This window comes from Lycorma delicatula, chromosome 2 (assembly GCF_047948215.1).
Source record: "Lycorma delicatula isolate Av1 chromosome 2, ASM4794821v1, whole genome shotgun sequence".
In the NCBI taxonomy this organism is placed as follows: domain Eukaryota; kingdom Metazoa; phylum Arthropoda; class Insecta; order Hemiptera; family Fulgoridae; genus Lycorma; species Lycorma delicatula.
In genome coordinates, this window is record NC_134456.1 from 12,800,847 (window position 1) to 12,813,419 (window position 12,573).

At 28.6% G+C, this 12,573-nt stretch overlaps 1 pseudogene; it reads right to left on the reverse strand.

Annotated features, from left to right (window-relative positions):
* The window catches only part of LOC142320121 (juvenile hormone esterase-like), a 34,173-nt pseudogene that overhangs the window by 15,412 nt on the left and 6,188 nt on the right, over window positions 1-12,573 (reverse strand).

A 12,573-nucleotide genomic window follows, 5' to 3' on the forward strand; every position in this document is an offset into this window, starting at 1 on the left:
TTGGCCAAATACTATATGGAGTGTCTTTGTGCATTTATGATGAGGAAGAGGGAGACGGAGTGGGTGAGGCTTTTGAAATGTGAATATGAGAGAATGGGATGGACAGATAAAGTGAGGAATTAGGAAGTAATGAATGAAAGAAGAAAAGCACTTATGCAGGAAGTACACAAAAGAAAAGTAACTGGTTAAGTCACGTGATTAGAGGAACTGGAATCTTAAAAACCACATTGAAAGAGCAAGTAAAAGGAAGAAGGATATGAGGAAGAAGAAGGATGAAGTCAATAGATGAGGTGAAGATAGGAAACTGCAAGGGAACAACGAAGAAGGCTTGGGACAGAAATAGAGGTAGTGGCGGCTTAAGGGATCTGCCACTAGGCAGATCATCAAATGATGATGATGACAGAAAGATAACAATATTCATATATTTGGACAGAGCACTTTCATCATACTTATGCTATTTTCTCTTCAGATAATTTCCTTTTTTCTAAACTAAGGTGTTCTCTTTTCTGAAATAACCTTATTTACTATAATTATCACACATTTATTAGGACACACACACATCAGGAGTAGAGAGAAATAATTTAGGAACTGATTCTACAGCTTGAAATAAAGAAAAATGTTTATCCAAAAATTACAGTACTAATTTTATAGTTAAGTTCATATAGAAATTTTTAAGATGTTGTATAAAGGGTAAACTTGATGGTTTCTTATGTTTTTTAACCTAAAATATTGAATAAAACAGGTCCCAGAATTATATCTCTCATAGTTTTCATGATATTCAATGTAAGTTAGAAAAATTCAATGATGAAAAAACACTTTTTTGAGCTATTGAAATAAGTTCTCAAAAGACTGTCACTATTTCAAAAATTTGTTTACTGGTGCAAGGAATGACAAGTCATGTACTTAAAATTAAATCTTCTACTCAAAATTCTGAAATCATTAAAATATATAACAAGATATTAAACAAACTGCAACATAAATTTAAGGATATTGAAAATAATAATATTTTACTTGAAAGCAGGCTATTAGATTCTTGCTTTAAGAAAAAGGGCTTTAAAGATGAAGCATCTTACCAAAATGTTTACACAAAATTTTCGCAGAAAGTTCAAAGTATTCAGATCAAGAGGATAGGTTTGAAACCAAACAAGATATTATTGAGCCTGCATTTCAATTGTATGGGAAGATTTTGAAAACAGTAACACCAATTTTAATTAATTCAATCCCAGCAATTGCAGGAATTTTAGAACTAGATAAATATATAAATGAACTGATCATCTCAAGAACACAAATCCTCTCTCTTGGTGGAAAGAAAGCCGTTAATTTATCCACAATTATTCAAAATAATGCAAACTAGACTTAGCATTCCTGCAACCTCTGTACCCTGCAATCAAATTTTTTCCAAAAGCAGAACAGTTGTAACTGAAAGGCAAAGTAGACTTACTTCAAAGAATTTTGAAAAAATTATATTTCTACATGTAAATTCGTAAAATAAAGTAAAGTTTATTAAGTATTTATTAATTATTTATTTTACTTAATTTTTACTATTATTTTTTTGTGATAATAGAATCAAAAAGTTTTAAAAACAAAATGTTTGTGTGTGATTATGTAAATAACTATGTGTATTAGTAAAAACATCAAAGTAAATATAAATCATAACTATCGATGTGATAAAAAATCAAAGATGGTGTGAATGGCTCGCTCAAAAATAAGGTACGGTAATTTTATTAATTTAAATGTATAATTTGATATTGATGTCAGCTTCATTTTTTGTGTCATGTATGTATAAATTTAGTGAAATTAGATAGATTTTGTATATACAATACTATTACCTTTCGTTTCGCTGTGATTAAACATTAAAAATGTGTTTTGGGGCTTACTGATAAATTTTAATAGTTTAGATTAACTCGGTTAATTAGCACACTTAATGAAAATAACTTATAATCAAGCAGTGATAAATTTTCCGAATGTTCAATAAACATTAGTAGTAGTGATGTAATATGTTACGTATCACGTGCGGACATAAAGCTAAGCAAAAGAAAGATTGCTATGGATCGAAACTGAAAAAGATTTTGTTTTCTATTGCCTACCCAATTCATTGTTGAGAAGAGTAAACAAAATCAGTTTCTCCTGCAAACCGATTCTCAATTCTTTTGTTCACTATAATATATCGAATCGAAAGAACGGGGTCGTTCATGATTCTTCCCATTACTAGTCACTAGTTCTTAATATACAAGATGATTTAGAGGGCAACACCGAACAAACATGTACATACGGACAATAACATCTGGAAAATTTCCATTTGGTTTTTGGGGTTCCTTAGGTGACAAAACATCAAGTTCTGGTGAAAACTGCATATGCCAAAATTGGACCGATTACAATACTTACTTTTCCTTCCACAATATTTCTGCTATGGCCCTATTTAGACGGGAAAGTACAATTCAAAGGTCTAAGTTTATTGTACTAAAAACATCTGTTACTAATTTTTACAAATTCACAACATTTTCTGTTAAATTTTGTTTTTAATGAAACATGTAAATTCTTTTTTTGTTTTTCATATACGTCATTACATAAATTTTCTCGGATTTAATGTTTCTACATGTTTAGGTAATAAAATTTACTCATTTATTAGTCATTAAAAAATCTATTGTACTTTAAACCTAAAAAAACGTGTTTTTCATCATCAATTTTTTCTGTTTTTACGTTGGTTATCATGAAAACTGCGGGAGGAAAAGTACTGGGACACCTGTTTTACTCTCTTTTTCAGATCAAAAGACATAAGAAACCATGAAGTTTACTCCTATAACGACTTAAAAATATCAGTTTGACCTTATTTCACTGGAGGAACTGAAATCCAAGCAAAATTTTTCGCTAGCAATGTCTCGATTACAAAGGGTTTTCGAGTATATGTTAGTATGATCTCTTTTTACTAACTTCAAGCACTAAAATCAGTTTCCAATTATCTATTATAACTTCTGAATCATTCTGTATGTATAATTTAATAATTTATGTTACTTAATGTAGGTTTATAGTGTTTAATATAACAATACACTTGATTATCAAAAATGTTATTTGTTCCCATACAGAAAAATATTTTTAGATTTGCTAACAGCACTTTCATCACATTTGAGCTACTTTTCTCTTCAGCTATGCTTTTTTTCACCCAAACAGGGTTATTTCTACTGAAATAACATCACTTGGTGTTAAATATAATTACAAAAATTTTATTACATTAGCTACTGACTGATATGTATTCATATTTTATAGATATCTTTTCTGTTTTCATATAAAATATGGAAGTAATTTATTTAATATTAAATTGGTATTTAATTTATAGTCAAAATGTTTTTGAGATTTTTAAACAAAAATAAATTCATTTCCACTGAAAAAAATGAATAGTTCTTCAGCCTTAATAAAATTAATAAAAACAGTACATCCGGAAACTTACTCACCTCATTATTTATCATTTTGTTCTGAGCCACAATCAACTCATTTGCAGGTATAATTTCTAAATAGTCAATCAATTCATTATCATTCGTGCCATTAAATTTTAATATTTCACCCAACTGATAGGCACGACCTTTTGGTTCTTCAGTGAATGCCCATGGATTCAGTGCACCCACTTCCCATTATTATTCTATGATAAAGTCCTAAATCATAACAAAAAAAAATAAAAAATAAAGTAAAGTAAAATGAATGCTGTTACTAAAATTTGCAGTTCAGATTATGGTATGAAGTTGGGAGCCTAGCTGCTGGCAACTGAATAAATAGTCGTGGACAGAAAAAAACATTGTCTGAGATTTGGTGATGTAATTTTTGAGTACAGTACACCAAAATTATATCACAAATTAGTAAGGATACTGTACCACAAGTAAGGAGTGTCGCACATATTTATATGCGAACCTATCCATCAGGTAAAGGTTTGCACACCTTTGAGAATAGTAGCATAACAGGTGGGTCTGTGGGAGTACGGAAAAAAGAAAAATTCTTGAAAGGGTGCAGCATCCTTTCAGTAGTTATCTGAGTACAACAGATGATAAAGACTGATTGAGACTGGTTGATAAAGACTTAACAATAAATTTGAAACTAATACATTTAAGCAATTTTTACTTCTTGGCCGATAGTAATAGCGAACTGGTAATTTATTTTCTAAAGAAATGCACTTTTCCACTTTATTTAGAAATCAATATTTACTTATGTCACCTTTGAATTCTAGAAGTAAAATAGTTCTTCAACCGAATCTCTTGCTGGAGATTAAGCTTATCAGAAAGTATAAACACAGGCATTCTTAGTCAGAGTAGGGAATATAATTAGCTTAAGTAAGAGTGGTAGACAAGGTATACTACCTTGTCTACCACTAATATAGAAGAAATTCATATTTTAGTGCTAGGTAAAGTAATAGATAGTGAAGAAAATTAAAATTTTTTTTTGTGAATATATTATAAGAGATCAATATAAAATTAAAAAAGGAATAATTATCGTAAGAAAATAGGACAAACAGTTTGTAATTACTAGCAGTAAAGAGAGGTTGTTTTTTTATTTGGGTGGACTACCATTAGATGCTACTGGTATAAGAGTCTATTGTGTGTAATGATTATTTACTATTCTTTAAGAGTACTCTTAAGAGTTTTTAGTATTCACTTGGGTCCAACCTTTGAACTGTAAACTGTATGTGAGGATTTCATTAAAATTAGTGATGCCACACAAACAAATTAACAAATACTTATCAATTGGCATTGCAAAATGATTAAAGATTGACATAAATTTTTTGTGCGATGGTACTGCTTTACATTAGCAGTAACCAGTTGCAGTTTACAGCAGTTATTGCACAATTACTGGTTACTCTTTCCCGAGACACAGCCAGTAAACTGAATTGGTCTAATATTAATGAATTACTTTAAAATGTAAAATTATGCACTTTAAACAATTGTGTAATAAGCTTTTAAATATGGATTTTCATAGAAATCTCCAAAATATATAAAACAATAATATTCAATATTTCTTGGTTAGAAATATTGAATATTATTTCTTATTACATTTATTTAATTGAAGAATTCAGTCATGATTTCTTACCTTGAGATAGTGGAGAAAAGGTATGATACTGTGCTGAAGCAGCGCCAGCACTTTCACCAAAAATTGTAATATTTAAAGGATCTCCACCAAAATTATATATATTATGTTTTACCCATTTCAGTGCCAATACTTGATCCTTCAAGCCAGCATTTCCTGGTGCACGTTGATTTAAAATATTTAGAAATCCTAAAAATAATCCAAACTTAGTTAAATAGACACAATTTTGATAGATTGAAAGATGATTTTTTTTGTTTATGACTAAGCTTACAGTGGAAATAAATTATCTGTCTCTCTGTCTTTCTCACTCCTTCATGCTTTCTCTCCTCAGTAACTACAGGCCTATGACCAATTGTAGCATCCCTATTACTATGTGTTGTGATAAAATATCTTCACAAATCTGTTTCCTCACCATACATATTAGTTCTTCAGTATTTTTTTAGAAAATTATTTTCATTCTCACTCTCATTACATTTACTAATTTAATTTTCATTTAATTTTATGTTGGTACTAACATAAAATTGTAAATTTCTAGAATAAATGTACATTTAAATCAATCTTTCTCCCAGAAATCATCTGTCATTTTCTTTATAAAATTTTTCATCACTCATTCACTAAAATTTATTTTAGATTTCCACTCAATAAAGTTTCTTTCACCCTTAGGTAATTAAATATTTTTGGTGGTAATGGCATTTTCAGCCATAAAATTAGTTAATGCACTAAACCGGGATCGTATCTTGATTCATGATTTTTGTATCTTAAGTAAGACACTAATGAGGTATAGTAAATACAAATGAATGATTAATTTTTAAAGAAAATAACTTTAATAACTTTATGCAGCATAGTCCTAGTACATTGTTTTGCAAATCCCAACAGTAAGTTATTTTATTTGTTTATTAAAAATTAATTCCTATAAAATTATATAATTTTGTTTGTGTTTTATTCAAATTCGAATTTTACAAAAAGATTAAGGAACTGAAGCTTACACATCTTTGGTTACTTCTTTCATTGACTAAGGAAATAGTCAAATCCTGCCTGAGGTAAACACAAGAATTGGCTGTAAACCACAAGCTTAAATTTCTCAGTTGTTTATAACTGAATAATTAAATTAAATTTTGAAGAAACTTCAATGTTTATTTTAAAACTGATTTTTCCACAAGAAATTATTATGTATATCATTAGTTAAAAGTAATTTATTAAATAAATGAAGATAATTAACAAAAAGCTTTAACCAGAAGTTGATTACTTTACACATTCGAATATTACTTTCAGAAAACTCTCCAATGAATTGATTAAAATTATTATAAAATATTTTTAATTTCTATATAAACATATTTTTAACCTTTTAGTTTTGCGTATAAAACCCTGTTTTGCTGCATTAATTTGTTCTTTTATACAATTTGTCTCAGTATTTCTTATGGCTATGGTAAAAGCAACTAACATCCAATTACTAATAATCAGGTTTGCTTTCTCTGAAGGTAATTATATTGATCAGACTGATCATGATGATGATCAGAATAAACTGTCACTTATTATCAACTTAATTTCAGAGGGCTAGATTTTCACATGTTGTATATAATTACTCAACAGAATATTTACGTTAGTAAAGAAAGAATTAGAATTCTACTTCATTTTCACTTTCCTTACTGGCTAGGGATGCTTAAACTAATTGTATATTAGTTTAATATGAAATATGAATATATTATTATTATCTTTTATGACCCCCTTGAGATCAGGTTAGTCAGTCCATTTGGTGGAACTGTTTAGGCCTTGCGGTCCTCCCAGTACTTTTTCATACGTTCCAATCTTTCTGCCCTTTCAAATGTTGAAAATGTTCGTGTTGTGAGTGTTTTTGTTCTTGATTTTCTTGTTTGATTTTATTTTATCTTTGGTGTCTTCTGGTATAAGGCCAATCTCCTTCTGATCCTCTCTTATTTCTCTGATCCATCTGCATCCTGTCTAGGTGTTTTTCAAGTCGACATTGTACTGTACTAGATGTTTCAGAAGTCTTGAATCTTGCATCCTCATGATATGTCCAAAGAATCCTAGTCTCCTCTTATGCATGGTATCAGTGATAGGTTCTTACTCTTTGTACACAACTTTTTTGGGCACAATCCATCACTGCCCGTCTTTCTGGTACTTTCTATTGATGCAGGTTCTTCCAATTCTTCTTTCGATTTTTTGGAGTCTGTCTTTGATTGTTTGTTCAGGTAGAAGAGTGTTTTTTATGCATAAATGGCTTCTGGTTTGTTATAGTGTCATATTTTATTTTAAGTGCACCAGATTAATTTGCGAGCTTTAGCTAGTTTATTTCTTCTTATTTGGATTGAGGTTTTTTTCGTTTATGTTATTTGTTATTATTTCTCTGAGGTATTTAAATAGGGTTACTAAATGGCCAATTTTATTTGCAATGTTTTGAAGTTCTAATATCTGTGATTCAGCTTTGTCAATGTGGTTTGCTAGCAGTACCAAGTCATCGGCAAAGCAAAAACAATTTGTTTTGATTTTTCAGCCTATTTTTACTTTTGGGGGCATTTTTTGAACCATTTCCTCATTAACATTTCTAGTGAGCAGTTGAATAATAGCAGTGAGAGTTCATCGCCTTGGCGCAGTTCTGTTTTGACCTCAAATGGTTCTGAGAGCTCGCCTCTGAATTTTACCTTTGACTTCGTGTTTGTGAGGGTCAGTTTTATCAAGTTTGTATATTATATATTAATAATATATTATACTTATATTATTTAATTATTACACATTATTATTATAATATCTCTCATGAAGATATTTGCCTTGTTATATGCATCTTTATTAATTTAAAATTTCTGTTAATTATCTTTCTGAGCGCTGTACTGTTTCTTAATACATGAGGCTCTGCTTTATGGCCTAGAAATCATTTTGATCTATTGTTGTAAGCTTGAGGTAAAATTAGTCCATCCTTAATTATATAACTGTTAGGCATTACATGGTGTGAGTGATAACATGTCTGGTTTCTCTGCAAAAAAATGTAAAGAGAGCAATGCAGTTAAAATGTTTGGTAGTACCTAAATACTCAGTCATCATTGTCGGCATGCTTAATGGAACACAACATCAGTTAGTAAAAAATTTAACCTTTTTTTTTGTTTATAGACATTTGGCATTTAAGTATGTACAACTATTTAGCAACATATCAGATAGATTTAGATTTATTTATAGTAAAGCTTTATCTATGATAATTTTTTTTAATATGATGTTACATACTGAGTTTTATTTTATTTAAGTTATAAAAAAATTAAAATTGAATAAAATTTTAGAATAAAATCCTTGGTTGCTGTCATTAGATTTTACAGAGCAGTATATTCATGATAAAAAAAAAGATTATGAAAGAAATTCAAAATTTTCAATACCAAAAACACCAACTCTATAATTTAGTGACACCAGTACTACTCCATGTTCTATTAACAAACCAGCTCCATACATATCTTCATTAGCACTGTTGTAAGTAAATCCACCACCATGAATCCATACCATCACTGGATATCTTTTAACTTTTTTATCTGAAAACTTAAAGAAAAAAATGATAATAAAGTTAATGAATTAAATAAACAGAGAAATAATGAACAATAGCAGAGAAAAAATTATTCTTTCTGAGTCACTAAAACATTACTTGCTTCTTACCGATCATGTTTTTTCTTTTGATGTTAATGTTGAAACAGTATACTAATATTTGTTCAGATGCATTTCAATGAACTTCCTTATTAAAAATACAGTAGCTTAAAACAATTCAGAGAATCAAGCAGCTTTTTCTCCCTTATGTTGTGTTTACAAATGAAAAAAATATAAAATATGAGAAATAAACAAGTTTCATTCTATTTGATCATTAATCCACATATTTTCACCAATTTTATTGAAGTTTTAAACAAATATTTTAACAGTTCAGAACATTTTAAATAATATTATTCAATTTTAGATTACAACCACACAAAGATTTTTTTGTACCAGTAACATCCCTTTTTTTGGAATCTGTATTTTCATTGCGATATCCAAAAAAAAAATAGTATTCTGGGAGTATAGGACAAATTATTGTAAAAAATAAAATGAAAATGCTGCATTTTTTATATAAGTTACTGTTTTCCTGCATTCTATCAGCACAGTTTCAAAAAGTACAAAATACCTTCATTCCCTTTATACAAATTACATTTTATATACTCTTTAGCTGAAGACTATTAATTTAAGATATTCATTAACAGATAAACATACATTTAGTCAGTATTAAATAGCTAACTATAAAGTTGAAGTAAAAATGCGGAAACTAAAAATAAATAAAAATTTATTTACAACAGTTATTTTATATGTATAACAGATATTGAAGTGAATATCAATAAGTATTTATATAATAAAAGAATAAATCCATTTCTTTGATGCTCTTAGTATAAATAAACGGATTGCTATCTTTTTCATGTATTTTATCAGTTTTCTTTGGTAACTTTCGATACAGTTGTAATAGAATAGAACTGTATTCTGAGTTTTTTTTTAAATTACTAAAAGATTATCTAAAATTCAATAAGGTTCAATAAGTTTTATTTTTAGGTTCAACTGATATATTAGTGGGTATAGTTGATTAACCCTAGAGTCAGTACTGAAAAACTAGATATTGTACCTAAACACTATACATATTAACAGTGACTGTAATATAGGAATGAACTTATACAACAATAGTGCCTTTTTAAATACAGTTTGTATTTCCTTCACAACTCCATTACATATTTCCATAATTTTAAATATTTTATTCTTTAAGTATCTTATTCAAATTTGTATTCTAAAAGGAATCAGATGATACTACTCTCTGTTAAATATTTGTTAATCTGTAAAATTTATCTATGTTACAAAAACTGGACAACATAAATACCATTACAGTGAACTAAACACCACCTGGTAAAATAGAGGACTTTGATTAAGCTTTCTTTAATTTTTATAAAATTAAAAAATAATTGAATTAATCCTATTTTTATAAGTATTTAAAGAAAGCAGTTCTAAAAAATCTATGCCTTTTTTTTCAGTAAACCAAAAAAATTGTTTTTTGTACCAAAACCTTTCTTACATATTTTAAGATTAATAATTGCAGTCGCAATTATGAATCATTGGTGACTACCAATGTTCTGATTGCTTTTTGAGAATGTGCACCATGTAGATTATTGTAAATACCGAAAACCTTGAGTGTGTGTGTGTGTGTGTGTGTGTGCGCGCGCGCGCGCACGCGTGCTAATATATTTATATTTAGTGTGCGTACAACTATATTTTAAGAAAACTTTGTTTTTATCAATATTTTTTTATCAGTTCAATGATTTTTAGACATAATTTTAATTCCTGATATAAGTTAAAAATATTTTGTTTTACATATATGTTCAGCAGTAACAATTGAACAAGGATAATTAATTATTAATTAATTTTCCTACTTCACTTGAAAACAATTACAGATCATTCACATTTTTCTCATATGTTTTTATTCTGAGCAAGATGGAGTAATTTTAACTTATACTTTTTGGTATAAAGAATAATATAAGAAATTAAACATACTTGTGGTGTATACACATTAAGTTGTAGGCAGTCTTCATTCCCAGTTTGTTCTTTCATAAAATTAATTTGAGGACACTCAGTAACTTCTTTTGTAGCATCAAATATTCCATGCCAAGGTTCTGGTGGTTTAGGATCCTGTAATTTTTATTTATGTTAACATTACATCCTCAATTGATGATATAGAATATAAAGGGTATATAAAGGGAAGATATTACTGAATAGAAAGGAATAGGGAAGTGCATTAAATCAATTAAATGACTAAAACCTCAAGAAAAATAGTTTCTGTTATTAATGAAATATAGTAATCATTATGCATTAAAATAATCTTTATCAATTTCTGTTTGTTTTTTAGTTTCTGTGTTTTTTCTTCTTGTTTTAGATGATTGATTCACCACGTAAATTAGAGGTTTGTTTGTAGGTCTATGGGTGACTGAATATGTGACTATGGCGGACTGATGTTTAGATCCAAAACCTATTGTATGAAAGGCTGAAATGCTAACATTATGTTAAATAGTTTAACATAATTTTCATTTTAATTAGTATTCAGAAAAATTTTCATATATCTAAATATGTAGAAAATTATTTTTTTATGATAATTTACTTTGTAAGTAAAGTGAATGTGAAAATTATAATTTATATTTGCAACAAAAGTGCTATACGTATCCTTATTTGGCTTTGAACCCAAAGATTCTGGATGTACGGTAAAGTCGCTTGCATTTTGTCTTTAAAAATGACTATTGCTGTTCAAAACGTGTTGCAACTACTTTTTACTCTTTAATTGATCTTAACTATTGTCCTTCTCATAGAATATCATACTTTTGACTCTAATGCCTCGTTAAAGGTTTTAAATTATATTTTTTACAAAAGAGTAGTATAATAAATTTTAATTTTCAGATAATTTTTGTAAATTCTAATTCTTTAATTATCAAATTTCTATTCATTTGAATTTTGTTTTGTCATGAATTTTTATTACATATGTATGTTCTGATTATCTTTCCAATTTGACTGAAAAACATTTATTTTTTAATATTTTAGTCTATTCATTAAGTGTGACACCCACCAAACAGAATGCTTTTAGTCCTGAATGTATGACAAAAACGTTTAATTTCGTATAATCCAGATTTCTCATTACACAGATTCGGTTTGCAAAGGTCAAACTAGATAATCGGTGTTTCATTGTACAGTCGCCGCCAGATAACAGAGAGCTTGGATGATCAGCTCACACGTCACTGCTATACTGTTCTCTGAAACATTGGCCACCATGATTAGTCATCTCTTAGAAGCATAAAGATGATGGTAATAATGTTTACGAAGCAGTGTATTTTTGTGTGTTTAAAGTATTAAAAAGGTGAAATCATGTCAAACACAAAACATTATTTTTATTTTACGTCATATTTGTTTCTCTTTTGCTTTTCCTGTATATGAAGTTTAGTTGTGATTCTACCTCCCGGTACATTTTTTTTTGGCGAGTGTCGTGAATTTTGTTAAACAGTAAATTAATCTACGATAGGTTATTTTGTAAAAAGTTTTATCCTGGTTTACGATTCAAACTTTTTAAAGTAGTCGATCAAGTGCTAGTAGTTATGGCTGTATTTAAGTCTGTTGTGAAAGGTAAAATACAATCACAAAATACAAGGTAAAATACATGCATATAATACAAATGGAATATGATGTTTTTGTAGCCAGTCATGTTTTGTTTCTTGATTGATGACAGTGGAATTTTTTTCAGAATGGGTATTACGATTCGGAGCATTGTCAACAACTACCAAAGACTCAGGGGGAAGGTTAGGAACTAATTTTTTTTCAGCCCATTTCATATAATTTTTATTATTTTTACTATCATAATAACCATCACTTTTTGATTTGGCTGTCCAAGATAACATTACATTTGGAATAAAGCCTATTTCAACCCCAGCATGAATTATAATTATGCGTTCACCTTTAGTTATTGGTAAA